We start from the raw sequence: 15,000 nt of genomic DNA, 5'->3' as shown, positions 1-15,000 counted from the left end.
ATATATATATATATATATATATATTCTATCTCATACCGGGATTGAACCCCAACCCCTTCAAGTGAAAGGCCTGATCCCTTCCAACTATGCCACCAGAGGCTCAAAAAAAGTAGGAACCTAACTGCTACCTGCAATTCAGGATTTACCTGGCGAGACATCAGTCTCTTACCAGCGAGTTTTCCCAGACTTCCCGGCCCACCAGGTGACACAATTGATAGCTTTTTAATTCCAATTACACCTAATGAGTGAATAATCAACATAATATCCTGAATTGCACGTAGCAGTTCTGTTCCGACTTCTTTTGAGCTTCTGGTGGAATGGTTAGAAGCGACCAGGCCTTTCATTTGAAAGGGCTGTGTATTTTCTATATTGAAGACATCAACGTCTTGATTGTATCTCAATGCGAATCTTAGTATCCTATTTTGGATTTTTTGTTATACCCTTATATTGGAAATCGATGCTAAACGTGGATATTCATGGATATTCTATTATTGGTCTTATTAGGCCTATTTTTTAATAGATTTTAAAATTATTCATATTCATAAACCTTTATAGCTTTGTATTTAACGTTCTTGCTATCTTTAGCCTTTTTCTCACGCCTTAATATTCCCCTTTGCGAGAATCGCATGCCTAATATTTTTGTGCTTATTGTGAAATTCGCTGGTTGTTGATCCAACATTATTTGAGCAGGTTTGTATGCAGATACTGATACTATTTGAAATTTAGATGTATTTGTTTATATTTTCCAATTCCCTTCATATTGATTTATCCTTTCAATGCAAGTGTGTAAAAGGGTACGTAACATCACAAGAGGTGAAACTTCCATTATTAACTCTCTCTTATATTACCGTTAATTTTTTATATCTATACTTTAGAATAATAATAAACAGTCTCATAAGAATTGAACGCCAGTATCGAGATGTGTAAAAAAAACGAATGCTTTAAAAGATACTGACATACTTTGTACATAATCGCAATGTTAAGAGACACATTGTGTGTAAATGCAGGCAGTGACTTGCTTAACTCTTTTATATTACCATTAATTTTTGGTATATATACTTTAGCATAATACTAAACAGCCTCATGAGAAAGAGAATTAAACGCTTGTATCGAGATGTGTAAAAAACGAATGTTTTAAACTATACTGACATACTTTGTACATAATCGCAATGTTAAGAGACACATTGTGTGTAAATGCAGGCAGTGACTTGCGGATGAGAATGCAAATGATGTGACTTAATAAATAGGGTCCTTGAACTCTTTTTATATAAACCTTGGGTTTTTATATAAACCTTGTGGACTCAAGGCTCCGGGAAAGCGAATACCTTCCGCAGGTTGAAACCTATAGGGTTTTTTATGCTCAACGAAGCCTGCATATATTGGTTTTAGGAGGAATGGACTTGTTTTTGCAAATCATTGTGTTTACTCAATTTTTTTTTTAAATATTTTTTTTTTTATTCGGGTTTCCTTTTGCATATCGACGAGTTTGGACAGTTTCGTTTGAGTGCTTTAGCAAACACAGCTGTGTATTCGAACTGGATTTCTCTCTCTCTCTCTCTCTCTCTCTCTCTCTCTCTCTCTCTCTCTCTCTCTCTCTCTCTCGTATAATTATGTATTATATATATATATATATATATATATATATATATATATATATATATATATATATATATATATAGGGTATGCATACACGTGCACATATATATGCATATGTATACACAAACATATATAGGTGTATGTACATATATAAATCTGTGTGTATATATATATATATATATATATATATATATATATATATATATATATATATATATATATGTATGTATATATACTGTATATATATAATTATATATTTATGAATATATATATATATATATATATATATATATATATATATTTATAATACTTGAGTATGTTTACGTTTATAAGGAATAGACAATGTTTTGGTGGTGGTAAAAAATTGAAGATAATTTAGCGTCTCTCTGGACGAAGTGTCCTGCAAATGGTTTTCGGAATATAAGGAAAAATGCATTTACGTTTCTCACCATTATTTGCCCGAGTTCACTGAATTTCACTTTAATATATAGGCAATAATGGTGAAAATGTTGTTGCATTTTTCCAAATATTTTGTATCAAAATTTTCACCATCGTAGCCTATGTATCAAAATGTAACTCAATGAACTAATGTAGTCTTGAAGAGGAACACGTGTCGGCCAAATAGTAAGTGGAGAAACTTGAATGCATTTTTCCTGTCATTCCGAAAGCAGAACTGTTCGTCCAGAGCGAAGCTATTTTTAATTTTTGAACGCCACCAAAATATTGTCTAATCAGTGTGTATCTATCTATCTATCTATCTATCTATATATATATATATATATATATATATATATATATATATATATCTATATATATATCTATATATATATATATATCTATATATATATATATATATATATATATATATACACTGTACATACATATATATGCATATATATATATATATATATATATGTGTATATATATATATATATATATATATATATATATATATATACAGAGAGAGAGAGAGAGAGAGAGAGAGAGAGAGAGAGAGAGAGAGAGAGAGAGAGCGGCCTTAAGGGTACCAGTTTCTCACCAACTTTTCAGGGATGAGACTGCCAGCCCCACACTTTTTCTTGACTTAATAGAAACAAGTACCCGTATACAATTGGGGGAAACTTGAGCAGTAGCCCGTGAGTTATCTAAAAACCTACCAAATATGAACCGAGCGTTGCATCTCTTGTTGTTTTTTGCAACATCGTCATTTTCATTTTCCTCACTTCCACTACCAAGTTCATAGTCATCACCAGCCATCATTACATTATCTCTTCCATTTCATCCTTGTGTCTTCTCTATATAACACGTCGTTAAGCAATTGTTTTAGTGTTGCGTCACACATTGCATCAGAAGTGTGTAGTACATTCCAGTCTGATTGACACATGTCACAGCTCTATCATAAATAATGGTGTATCTCAACAATTGTCATTATAAATACAACAATTGTCATTATAATTAGTAACGACAAATAACGCTGAGGGTCCTTAGTTTTCCATTCGAAATCGAAGGATTTGAAAAACAGTCAGTGGCAGACTTACGTCTGGGGCAGAAAATCAATTCTTCAATTTGGTGTTTTGCTGGTGAACTGGCTGAGGTTTTGGTTACAATTAATGAATTCCCTTTTATGATGTCATGATCACATTAGTCATAAGAAGAGTAACTTGGAAATCTTTTGGAATCTTAGGGACGGCCGTTGTAAGTACACACGGGAAAGGTTGTTTGTGGCCATCAAATTGGTTTGCCTTTTTGGCGAATTACAGACTAAGGATATTCGGCAGAAATGGAAAATTAGCTGGAATTTCTTTTAAAATAGTGCATAAGACATTTGGGTATGGTTATTGGAGGTGATAAAAGTTTCTTAATGACTGGGAAAAAATGAAAAGAATGAGGAATATAGAGAATTTATCGAAATAGATTTTTCCAATGTTTTCCTCAATAAGTATATTGTAGTTCGGATTTGTGGAATATGTTCCATGCTGAAAATTCTCGAAAAAAAATGTAAGGTAGGTTTAGATGCGGTATCGAGGAAAATGACGTATGGTCGACATCAAATGGATTCTGGACTGATATTTATCTTGAAGATCCCCAGAGCAATTGAAATAAGCTGGATAAACCAGGAATGAAGGCCAAGGGGTCAGGGTAAAGGATCGTGGTTTTAGTTAAAATATGATTAGAGATTGTAATTAAAATGAGAATTTTTGGGTGTATTAGTGGTAAGATTTTGGAGGATGATTTAGTATTATTAGGTTATTTGTTCTATTCACACAACGCAAAACTGAAGTGAAAAAAACTTAATTCGTTGATGAGGAAAAAACTAAACAAAAACTTTTTCTTATTCTGAAAAATCTCGGGAAAGGCTATCAGCTATGACATTGTTCTTTCCTTTGATATGAATTATCTTCAGATTATAATCTTGTAGCCTTCCCTTTTTGCCTTGTTTTCATAGGGCCTGGGCTAGAAAAAACATCAATGTGGAAATCCCAGATGAAGACTGTTCAAAGAGCCAGATCCCGTTGGCTGGCGTAGGGTCATCTTTATCTCAAAGAACAACCAACTTATCCCTTTATGGTTTTCTCTTGATATCAATTTTAGAAGATTTGAATGTCACGGGTGAGACTTAAAAGGGTGAGGAAATGTGTATTATTATTATTATTATTATTATTATTATTATTATTGTTATTACTACTACTACTACTACTACTACTACTACTTTCTAAGTTACAACCCTAGTTGGAAAAGCAGGATGCTATAAGCCCAAGGGCTCCAACAGGGAAAATAGCCCAGTGAGGAAATGAGATAAGGAAAAGCTACAAGAGAAGGTAAAGAACAATAATATCGAAATAAATCTTTCCTATGTAAACTATAAAAACTTGAAAATAACAAGAGGATAAAATCTTCAAAATAACAAGAGGAAGAGAAACAAGATAGAATAGTGTGCCCGACTTTACACTGAAGCAAGAAGAAGAGGGGATCTAGAATTGAAGGAAGGCTTAGTGAGCATGAAGAAAATATTAAGAAAATTTCAACAAAGAGTGCATTCGTCCTTTGGAAAGTCAAAATTGATTGGGCTGGATTTAAAAATAAGAAGGAAGGGGGCGCGGCAATTTTCAGCAAGATGAAAATGTAATAACAGTATTTAATCTTATTTGACAAGGAAACCTGCAGCAAATTATTATTATTATTATTATTATTATTATTATTATTATTTGTTAAGATACAATCTTAGCAATCTTAGGTGGGAAAGCAGGATGCTATAAGCCCTAGGTCTATAACAGGGAAAATAGCCCAATGAGGAAAAGAAATATGGAAGCTACAAAAGAAGTAATTAACAATTAAAATAAAATATTTTAAGAACAGTAACGGTATTAAAATAAATATTTCATACATAAACTATAAAAACTTTGACAAAACAAGAGGAAGAGAAAAAAAGAGAGAATAGTGTGCCCGAGTGTACCCTCGAACAAGAGCATTGTTGTTGCAAAAAATTGCATATTTAGACGCAAGAATAATACGCGAAATATATTCATTACTCCAATATTCGACAAGCGAATCTAATTCAGAAGGTGAAAGCGGAAAGGGGGGGGGGGGGGTGATAATTACTACTGCCGCCCCATTATTATTATTATTATTATTATTATTATTATTATTATTATTATTATTATTAGCCAAGCTACAACCCTATTTGGAAATGCAAGATGCTATAAACCCAAGGGCTCCAACAGGGAAAAATCGCCCAGTGAGGAATTGAAACAAGAAAATAAATAAACGATATAAGAAGTAATGAAAAATTAGAATAGAATATTTAAAAAAAAAAACATTAACAACATTAAAACAGATAATTCATATATAACTATAAAAAGACTTATGCTAGCTTGTTCAATATAAAAACATTTGCTGCAACTTTGAACTTTCGAAGTTCAAAATGAAGTTCAAGGAAAATCATTCCACAACTTAGTCACAGCAGGAAGAAAGCTTTGAAAGTTCCTTCCTCGGCAAGAAATGCTATGACGATGTTGCAACAGCAGATAGTTCGAAAGCCGGGGCTGGGGGAGGGGGAAGGGGGGGGGAGTCGAATTGATTGGACTTTCTCTCCTATTACTGCATCGTCTAGAGGAGGGATTTATGAATGCTTCGCCTCTTTTGGGCGAGCGGGGTGGCGCTGATGCTAATAGAAAACAGCTGGAAGGTGGAAAAAGAGATTCTAACCCGTGAGAAAATTACTGCCGTCTTGTAGTGGGGTTCGTTGGTTTATGATAAGTGTCCGTTTGGTTATGACAATAGCTGTTAGGAGAAAGATTTCAGAAGAATCTGTAGGAAATGAGGTAGTCGCTTGAATAACGAGAGAGAGAGAGAGAGAGAGAGAGAGAGAGAGAGAGCGAGAGAGAGAGAGATTATAAATGGTTTTTGTAAAGAGAAGGCTATGGAAAATAGTTATTACAACATCGTTACAATGTAATTTGAAAGTGAATACGAGAGAGAGATTCTAAATGTTTTTGGTAAAGAGAAGGTTATGGAAGTATTTATTACATCGTCATAATGTAATTTGAGAGAGAGAGAGAGAGAGAGAGAGAGAGATTATAAATGGTTTTTGTAAAGAGAAGGTTATGAAAAATAGTTATTACAACATCGACACAATGTAATATGAATGTGAAAACGAGAGAGAGAGAGAGAGAGAGAGAGAGAGAGAGAGAGAGAGAGAGAGAGAGAGAGAGAGAGAGAGAGAGTTATATCCTAAACGGTGTTCTAGAGATGACTATTAAAAATAGTTATTACAACATCGTCACAATGTAATTTGAATGTGAAAACGAGAGAGAGAGAGAGAGAGAGAGAGAGAGAGAGAGAGAGAGAGAGAGAGAGAGAGAGAGAGATTCTAAATGGTGTTGTAAAGAGAAAGGCTATGCAATTAGTTATTACAACATCGTCACAATGTAATTTGAAAGTTATAATTATAAGTAACACTATGAAAGATGAATGTCGTTTGAATTGAGAAACGGGGAAAAAGACAATGCTAATATCAGCAAATTGTGTATTTAGTAGATAATAATGACGAAATAAGAGCTCTTACATTTGTTACGACATATTATCATATATGTATAACGGTTGATATGAACCAGATCTAGTGTTTTACCAGATGCAGATTATTATTAAAAATAGCATTGTAATCATTATTGTTGTTGTTGTTGTTATTCATTATGAATACTCGCTATACGGGTGCTTACAAAATGTAAGACAGAAATAATATAAAATGTAAGACATAAATAAGATAAAATGTAAGACATAAATAAGATAAAATGTAAGACAGAAACAAGATAAAATGTAAGACAGAAATAATATAAAATGTAAGACAGAAATAATATAAAATGTAAGACAGAAATAATATAAAATGTAAGACAGAAATAAGATAAAATGTAAGACAGAAACAAGATAAAATGTAAGACAGAAATAAGATAAAATGTAAGACAGAAATAAGATAAAATGTTAGACAGAAATAAGATACAATGTAAGACAGAAACAAGATAAAATGTAAGACAGAAATAAGATAAAATGTAAGAAAGGAATAAGATAAAATGTAAGACAGGAATAAAACAAAATGTAAGAAGTATGAAGGAAAATAAGAGAAATGATAGGAAAAGTCTGGCGAACGAATAACATTTTCTATTTGGCTCTTAGCACCTCTATCTGTATTCAGCGTTATGTTAATGATATATTATATTAATATTTTTCTCTTATTACTCCTTTCTCAGCTGTAGAGTGTCGTCCCACTCCTATACAAAACCTTTGGAACTTGAATTAATTCAAGAGAAGAAAATGTTATTAAAAATTATTATTATAATTATTATTATTATTATTATTATTATTATTAATTATTATTTATTATTAATAATTATTATTATTAATTATTATTATTAGTATTGTTATTATTAATTATTATTATTATTATTATTATTATTATTATTATTATTATTATTAATTATTAATAAATAACTAAAAGTTCCAAGTTTTTTTAATTTAAATTTTTTTTTTTTTTTAACAAGTTATAGTACGGGTAAGATTTATGTCTTCTGTCGCTCCTCGTATTATGTTTTAAGGAGAACCGATTGAGGGAAATTTATTTAATGGACTTTGTCTCTTGAAAATTGGTTGGTGATAAATGACAGCTACCGAGCGCCCTCTTCAATGTGTCCTTATTTGTCTTGCTGGCTTATTTTTTCCTTCATGTCGAAGTGAAATGGAGTCTTATTACATCCAAATTTTTATTCACCATGATTTTAGGGTTTTTTTTACATGACGAAATTGGATTATTTAGAAAAATAAATCAAATTTTTATTAACGACGAATCTTTTTTTAATGGATTTTTTTTCAACAACGAAATTGGATTATTTAGAAGAAAAGAATTTTTTTTTCATTAACGACGAAATGTTTTTTTTAATAATTTTTATCCACGACGAAATTGGATTATTTGAAAAAAAAATCCAATTTTTATTCGCGATGGAATGTTTTTTTTAAATAGATTGTTTGTTTTTTTTAATGACGAAATTGGATTATTTAGATGAATGGGACTGATATTTATTATTATCATGAAAATAGCTTCTTAGAGGAATATACACTTCTGAATTTGATTAGCGATTTTTTTCACCTTTTGTTTTTGGAGAGGGGGGATGGGGTGGCAAATTGAACTTTTCACAGTGAAAAAAATGCTTTTGAAAAACGTGATAATTTTCATACCTAATGCAACTTTACGTTAAAAAAGAGGCTATATAGTAAAAAGGACTATTTATCATACAATGGATATTCTTTAATGAATATAAACTTTTCGTCGAAACGGGGCTCTGTAAAATACTGTTATTAGTAAAGTTAACTATATATTAAAGTATAATGAACTTTGAATAGCCAAATTACTTTATTTGAATTAAATAACCAAGTTAGTCTGCACTATCTAAAGTAAAGAGCAAAATTACTTTATTTGAAGTAAATAACCAAATTAGTTTATCTGAAGTAAATAACCAAATTAGTATATCTAAAGTAAAGAACCAAATAACTTTATCTAAAGTAAATAACCAAATAATTTTATCTGAAATAAATAACCAAATTACTTTATATGAAGTAAATAATCAAACTAGTTTATCTGAAGTAAATAACCAAATTACTTTATCTGAAGTAAATAACTAAGTTACTTTATCTGAAGTAAATGACCAAATTTATTTATCTGAAGCAAATAACCAAATTACTTTATCTGAAGTAGATAACCAAATTACACTATCTGAAGTAAATAACCAAATTACACTATCTGAAGTAAATAACCAAATCATCTGAACTAAATAACCAAATTACTTTATCTGAATTAAATAACCAAATTCCTTTTTCTGAAAATACACCGTTTTCACAACGAAAAAATAATGAACAAAAATGACTTTCCTTAGCGAAACGAACCATCCTGAACGAAATGAGAATCCCCCTTATCATAATAGACCTCTTCTCACTGAACCAGAGGTGTGAACTCAGGTCATTTGTTGTTAGTCGATTACATCGAAGGCCCTTTTGGGTGTCTGTAGCCCTCCATAATTCGGTTTAGTGATGTGTCCTCTGATAAAGACTGGCAGGGCTGAGTGAGTGCTCACTCTCTCGAGCGTGTCTTCCACGTCTGTGGAGTCGATCTTTATAAAATCGCTGGGGTTCGAAGATGATTTGCTGTTCATTGCTAGCTTGGGAGTACCTTGGCTGGTTACGGAGGATGTTTCAGTGCAGCTGTTTCACGTAGTTTGGAATTAATGTAGAGATTCTCCAGATGTTGATTTGAAAAAGTTCAAAATGTGATTGATTGATTATTAATCCAGAAAGTTCAAAATATCATTGATTATTAATCAGAAAGTTCTAAATGTGATTGATTGATCATTAATCCAAAAGGTTCAAAATGTGATTGATTGATCATTAATCCAAAAAGTTCAAAATTGGAGTTGTTTAATCATTAATCCGGAAAGTTCAAAATGCCATTGATCATTTATCCTAAAAGTTCAAAATGTAATTGAATGATCATTAATCCAAAAAGTTCAAAATGGTATTGGTTGATTATTAATCCGGTCATTTCAAAATGGGATTGGTTGATTATCAATCCGGAAAGTTAAAAATTATTGGCTGATCATTATCTTAAAATTTCGTAATGCGATTGATTGATAATTAATCCAAAAAGTTTAAAATGGGACTGATTGATCATTTATCTGAAAATTTCAAAATGGTATTGATTGATCATTATTCCGAAAAGTTCAAAATGGGATTGGTTGATCATTAATCCAAAAAGTTCAAAATGGGATTGGTTTATCATTAATCCCAAAAGTTCAAAATGTGATTGATTGATCATTAATCCTAAAAGTTCAAAGTAGGATTGATTGATCATTATTTCCGAAGAGTTCAAAATGGGATTGGTTGATCATTAATCCTGAAAGTTCAAAATGTCATTGATCATTAATCAGAAAGTTCAAAATGGGATTGGTTGATTATTAATCCAAAAAGTTCAAAATGTGATTGATTGATCATTAATCCTAAAAGTTCAGAGTGGGATTGATTGATCATTATTCCAAAAAGTTCTAAATGTGATTGATTGATAATTAATCCGGAAAGTTCAAAATGTCATTGATCATTAATCAGAAAGTTCTAAATGTGATTGATTGATCATTAATCCAAAAAGTTCAAAATGGGATTGGTTGATCATTAATCCTGAAAGTTCAAAATGTCATTGATCATTAATCAGAAAGTTCAAAATGGGATTGGTTGATTATTAATCCAAAAAGTTCAAAATGTGATTGATTGATCATTAATCCTAAAAGTTCAGAGTGGGATTGATTGATCATTATTCCAAAAAGTTCTAAATGTGATTGATTGATAATTAATCCGGAAAGTTCAAAATGTCATTGATCATTAATCAGAAAGTTCTAAATGTGATTGATTGATCATTAATCCAAAAAGTTCAAAATGGAATTGGTTGATCATTAATCCAAAATGTTCAAAATGTCATTGATCATTAATCATAAAAGTTTAAAATTGGATTGCTTGATTATCAACCATAAAGTTCAAAATGTGATTGGTTGATCATTAATCCAAAAAGTTCTAAATGTCATTGACTGATCATTAATCCAAAAAGTTCAAAATGGGATTGGTTGTCAATTAATTCGAAAAGTTCAAAATGTGATTGTTTGATCATTAATCGACAAGTTCAAAATGGGATTGATTGATTGATTGATCTTTTATCGAAAAGTTCTAAATGGGACTGATTAATCATTAATCCAAAAAGTTCAAAATGGGAGGAGGAGGAGGAGGAGGAGGAGGAGGAGGAGGAGGAGGAGGAGGAGGAGGAGGAGGAGGAGGAGGAGGAGAAGAAGAAGGAGGAGAAACACCGTTTAATGGATGAAAGAAACTCCATCAGCGCATTTGAAAATCGAGGTCTTGATCAACAACAACAAAAACAAGTTCAGTAATTAAAAAAAAGAAAAAAAAAATCATCCTGATTTTAATGATGTGCAATTGTATATCGAGACACGGCGAGGGAATTCAACGGTAGTTTATGGTAATGGGTGAAATGAGGTGGTGTGCTGGAGGAAGTGGGTGATGAAAGTCAGCAGAAGGAAATGGAGGATTGGAAAAGTAAACCAGGAAAGGGGAACACATTGGATGGTTTAAGAGTTTTAACTGGGACATGAGTCTTTTTATAGTTTATATGACATTTCTGTTTTGACGTTGTTACTGTTGGTAGAATGATTTATTGTTAATTTGTTCTCATCATTCATTTATTTCCTTATTTCCTCTCCTCACTGGGTTATTTTTCCCTGTTGGAGCCCTTGGGCTTATAGCATCTTGCTTTTCCAAATAGGGTTGTAGCTTGGCTGATAATAATAATAATAATAATAATAATAATAATAATAATAATAATAATAACAGAGACAGGCGGTTATGGAACAAGAAAAATTTGGCAAATGATGAATGCATTTATATGATATGGTTGTAGTGATTGTAATGCTTGTCATGATGCTTGTTATAGATTGTGAATGCTTAATGATAATCATTATTACTATTAATATTACTATTATAATGGAATATATCAAATAGAAAAATGAAAGAAATAAGACAATTCTGTAGTCAATCAAGGTAGCTACTGTGGGAGGACTCTAAAAGTTAGGCTAGAGAGAGAGAGAGAGAGAGAGAGAGAGGAGAGAGAGAGAGAGAGAGAGAGAGAGAGAGAGAACTTCTACTTCGGCTTTGGAAATTGGTGTCGATATAATTGTACTCCACCCTTCCCCACAAACATTTTTATAATTACTATCCATTAGATAATTAACACGGAGAGAGAGAGAGAGAGAGAGAGAGAGAGAGAGAGAGAGAGAGAGAGAGAGAGAGAGATTTCCTTCGGCTTTGAAAATCTCATAATTGTACCTCACCTTTCCCCACAAACTTTATCATAATTACTATTCATTAGAGAGAGAGAGAGTGAGAGTTCAATTTGTCGTCCTCTATTACTTGTGCCCCGCCCTTCCTACCATAACCTCATCGGTAAGCGCATGTCGCCCCAGCGTGTGGCGGATGTACGTCAAATGATCGTTTGCTTTACCAGCGGTGTTTTAAAGACGAACAGGATTCGCGGCGCCTCTGACATCATTTCCCGTTTCATGTTTTGTGATCGACTGGTGTGTTCCCATTTGATCTGAGATGGAGAATCAGGAGAGAAAGTATCCTAGGGATATCTTAGGAATATCTTATGAAAGGTTTCACCACAGGGGAGAGATTTCCTCGTAGAGGTATTTTGGCTGTGCAGTGAGGGGATATCTTAGGAGTATCTTATGAATGGTTTCACCACAGGGGAGAGATTTCCTCTTCGAGGTATTTTAGCTGTACAGTGAAGGGATATCTTAGGAGTATCTTACGACAGGTTTCACCACAGGAGAGAGATTTCCTCGTCGAGGTATTTTAGCTGTGCAGTGAAGGGACATCTTAGGAATATCTTATGAATGGTTTCACCACAGGGGAGAGATTTCCTCGTCTAGGCATTTTGTGGTTGCAATGAACGCTCAAGTCTGTGTTTTTTCTCTTTTTCTCGTCTGTCTTGTCTGCAGCCCACAACAGTTGAATAACATCGTGTTCTATGATTAAACAATTTATTTAATTTATTAAGCTGAGAATGGAACACGAGCCTCTAAATATATCGTGAACTGAGGCGAGAGAGAGAGAGAGAGAGAGAGAGAGAGAGAGAGAGAGAGAGAGAGAGAGAGAGATTTATATTCATGAGTTACCAGACATTATTCGACCGTAGCCTCATATTCCAGCATTATTAATTCAGAAGGTTAAAAGGATCCATCTTCCCTACCTTCGTTCATGCTTCCTTTATTCCTTCTTGATACCCAACCTTTTCTAACTTTTATACCGCAGCGCAACTCGGTTGCACATGAGCGCTAAATGGTCTCACAGGCCCCAGCGTCGGGCCATGTAATCTAAATTTATAAATCCAGTCCAATGAGGTAATGGCGGTCATAGCGTGTACGGACAACTATGAATCATAAAATAGAGGAATAATAATAATAATAATAATAATGATAATGATAATAATAATAGGTTGGCCAAGGCACCAGCCACCCGTTGAGATACTACCGCTGGAGACTTGTTGGGTCCTTTGACTGGCCAGACAGTACTATGTTGGATCCCTCTCTCTTGTTACGGCTTAATTCCTCTTTGTCTACACATACACAGAATAGTCTGGCCTCTTATTAGCACATTCTCCTCTTTCCACATACACTTGACAACACTGAAATTACCAAACAATTCTTCTTCTCTCAAGAGAATAACTACAGCAATTGTTCAGTGGTTACTTTCCTCTTGGTAAGGGTAGAAGAGAGACTTTAGCTATGGTAAGCAGCTCTTCTGGGAGAAGGACACTCCAAAATCAAACCATTGTTCTCTAGTGTTGGGTAGTGTCATAGCCTCTGTACCATGGTCTTCCACTGCTTTGGGTTAGAGATCTCTTGCTTGAGGGTACAATTGGGCACACTATTCTATCTTGTGTCTCTTCCTCTTGTTATTTTAAAGTTTTTATAGTTTATATATGAAAGATGTATTATAATGTTATTGTTCTTAAACTTCTTTTAGTTTTTTCCTTATTTCCTTTCCTCACTGGGTTAATTTCCCTGTTGGAGCCCTTGGGCTTATATCATACTGCTTTTCCAACTAGGGTTGTAGCTTAGCAAGTAATAATAATAATAATAATAATAATAATAATAATAATAATAATAATAATATTGGGGATGAGGTGTGAGTAGGACTGAAAAGAAGAGTTACTCAATGTGGACGCCTAATATGGCCTAGTGAAAATAACACTTAAAAAAAAAAAAAAAAAAAAAAAAATGAAGTCTTATTTTTTTTCTTTAAAGAAAAATGGTGGCAATGATAAATTTGGGTTTTACGGTCGGGATGTTCAAGTCTGACCTTTTGTTGAACCCAGTGCCATTGGCTGGCTGAGTGAGGTGGCAAGAGGTCAGCTGACCATTCTTTTGAAATGTACGTGATCTGCCTTGTGAAATGTCTGCAGTTCTTTGTCTTTTACGGGTAATTTCTCTCCATTTTTCGTCCTCTGCCATTTCTCATTTCGGATATTTAAAATGGACAATGGATCTTGCATTCGTTCAGATTTTCATTGTAAGGGAAATTCGTTGTTGGGAGTCTTTTTTTTTTTTTTTCGGTTTTTACAATTTCATGAAGCACCTTCATCATATCAATATTGTTCTCATTATTTGAAGATTTTTGGGGTGAAAATTTTATAGGGAGATTTTTTTTTTTTTTTATTCATATTTTGAAAAGAATTTCACCAGTTATCATGTTATGTAAAATCCTTGTATATTTAGATATTGTTAGAGTTTTATTTAAATATTTTCATGTCAGCAAATTTTATAGGGAAATTTTTTGAAATTTGGATAAGATTTGTTTTTCATAATCATTGCAATGTTCTGTAAATATTGCAAGTTGTTACCTACTGTATTTATTATTATTATTATTATTATTATTATTATTATTATTATTATTATTATTATTATTATTATGGGATATTTAGATGTAAAAATTACTTTTACTTAAATAAATAACTCGTTGTGGAGAGCGCATCACACACACGAATACGCTCTGCTAATACGTTATAACAACAGCCTCGCTCTCCTGAAGTTAAAGTTATCAATTTACTCTGAAAGGTGAGCGTACTTACACAAGGCGAGTGAATGACCTCCTGCTGCATTTATCAAGTCGCACTGACATGCGTACATCTGTTTTTCCAAATGTCATTCCTGCAATTTATGAAGTGTCGCGGCGCGCTAATGGTGTTTCTGGCTCTTTGGCGCGCTGATGGAGATGGCGCCAAAAATATGTTGTTTTGGCGCG

The sequence above is a fragment of the Palaemon carinicauda genome, chromosome 9 (assembly GCF_036898095.1).
Source record: "Palaemon carinicauda isolate YSFRI2023 chromosome 9, ASM3689809v2, whole genome shotgun sequence".
NCBI lineage: Eukaryota > Metazoa > Arthropoda > Malacostraca > Decapoda > Palaemonidae > Palaemon > Palaemon carinicauda.
Note: the sequence above shows the minus strand (reverse complement) of the source record.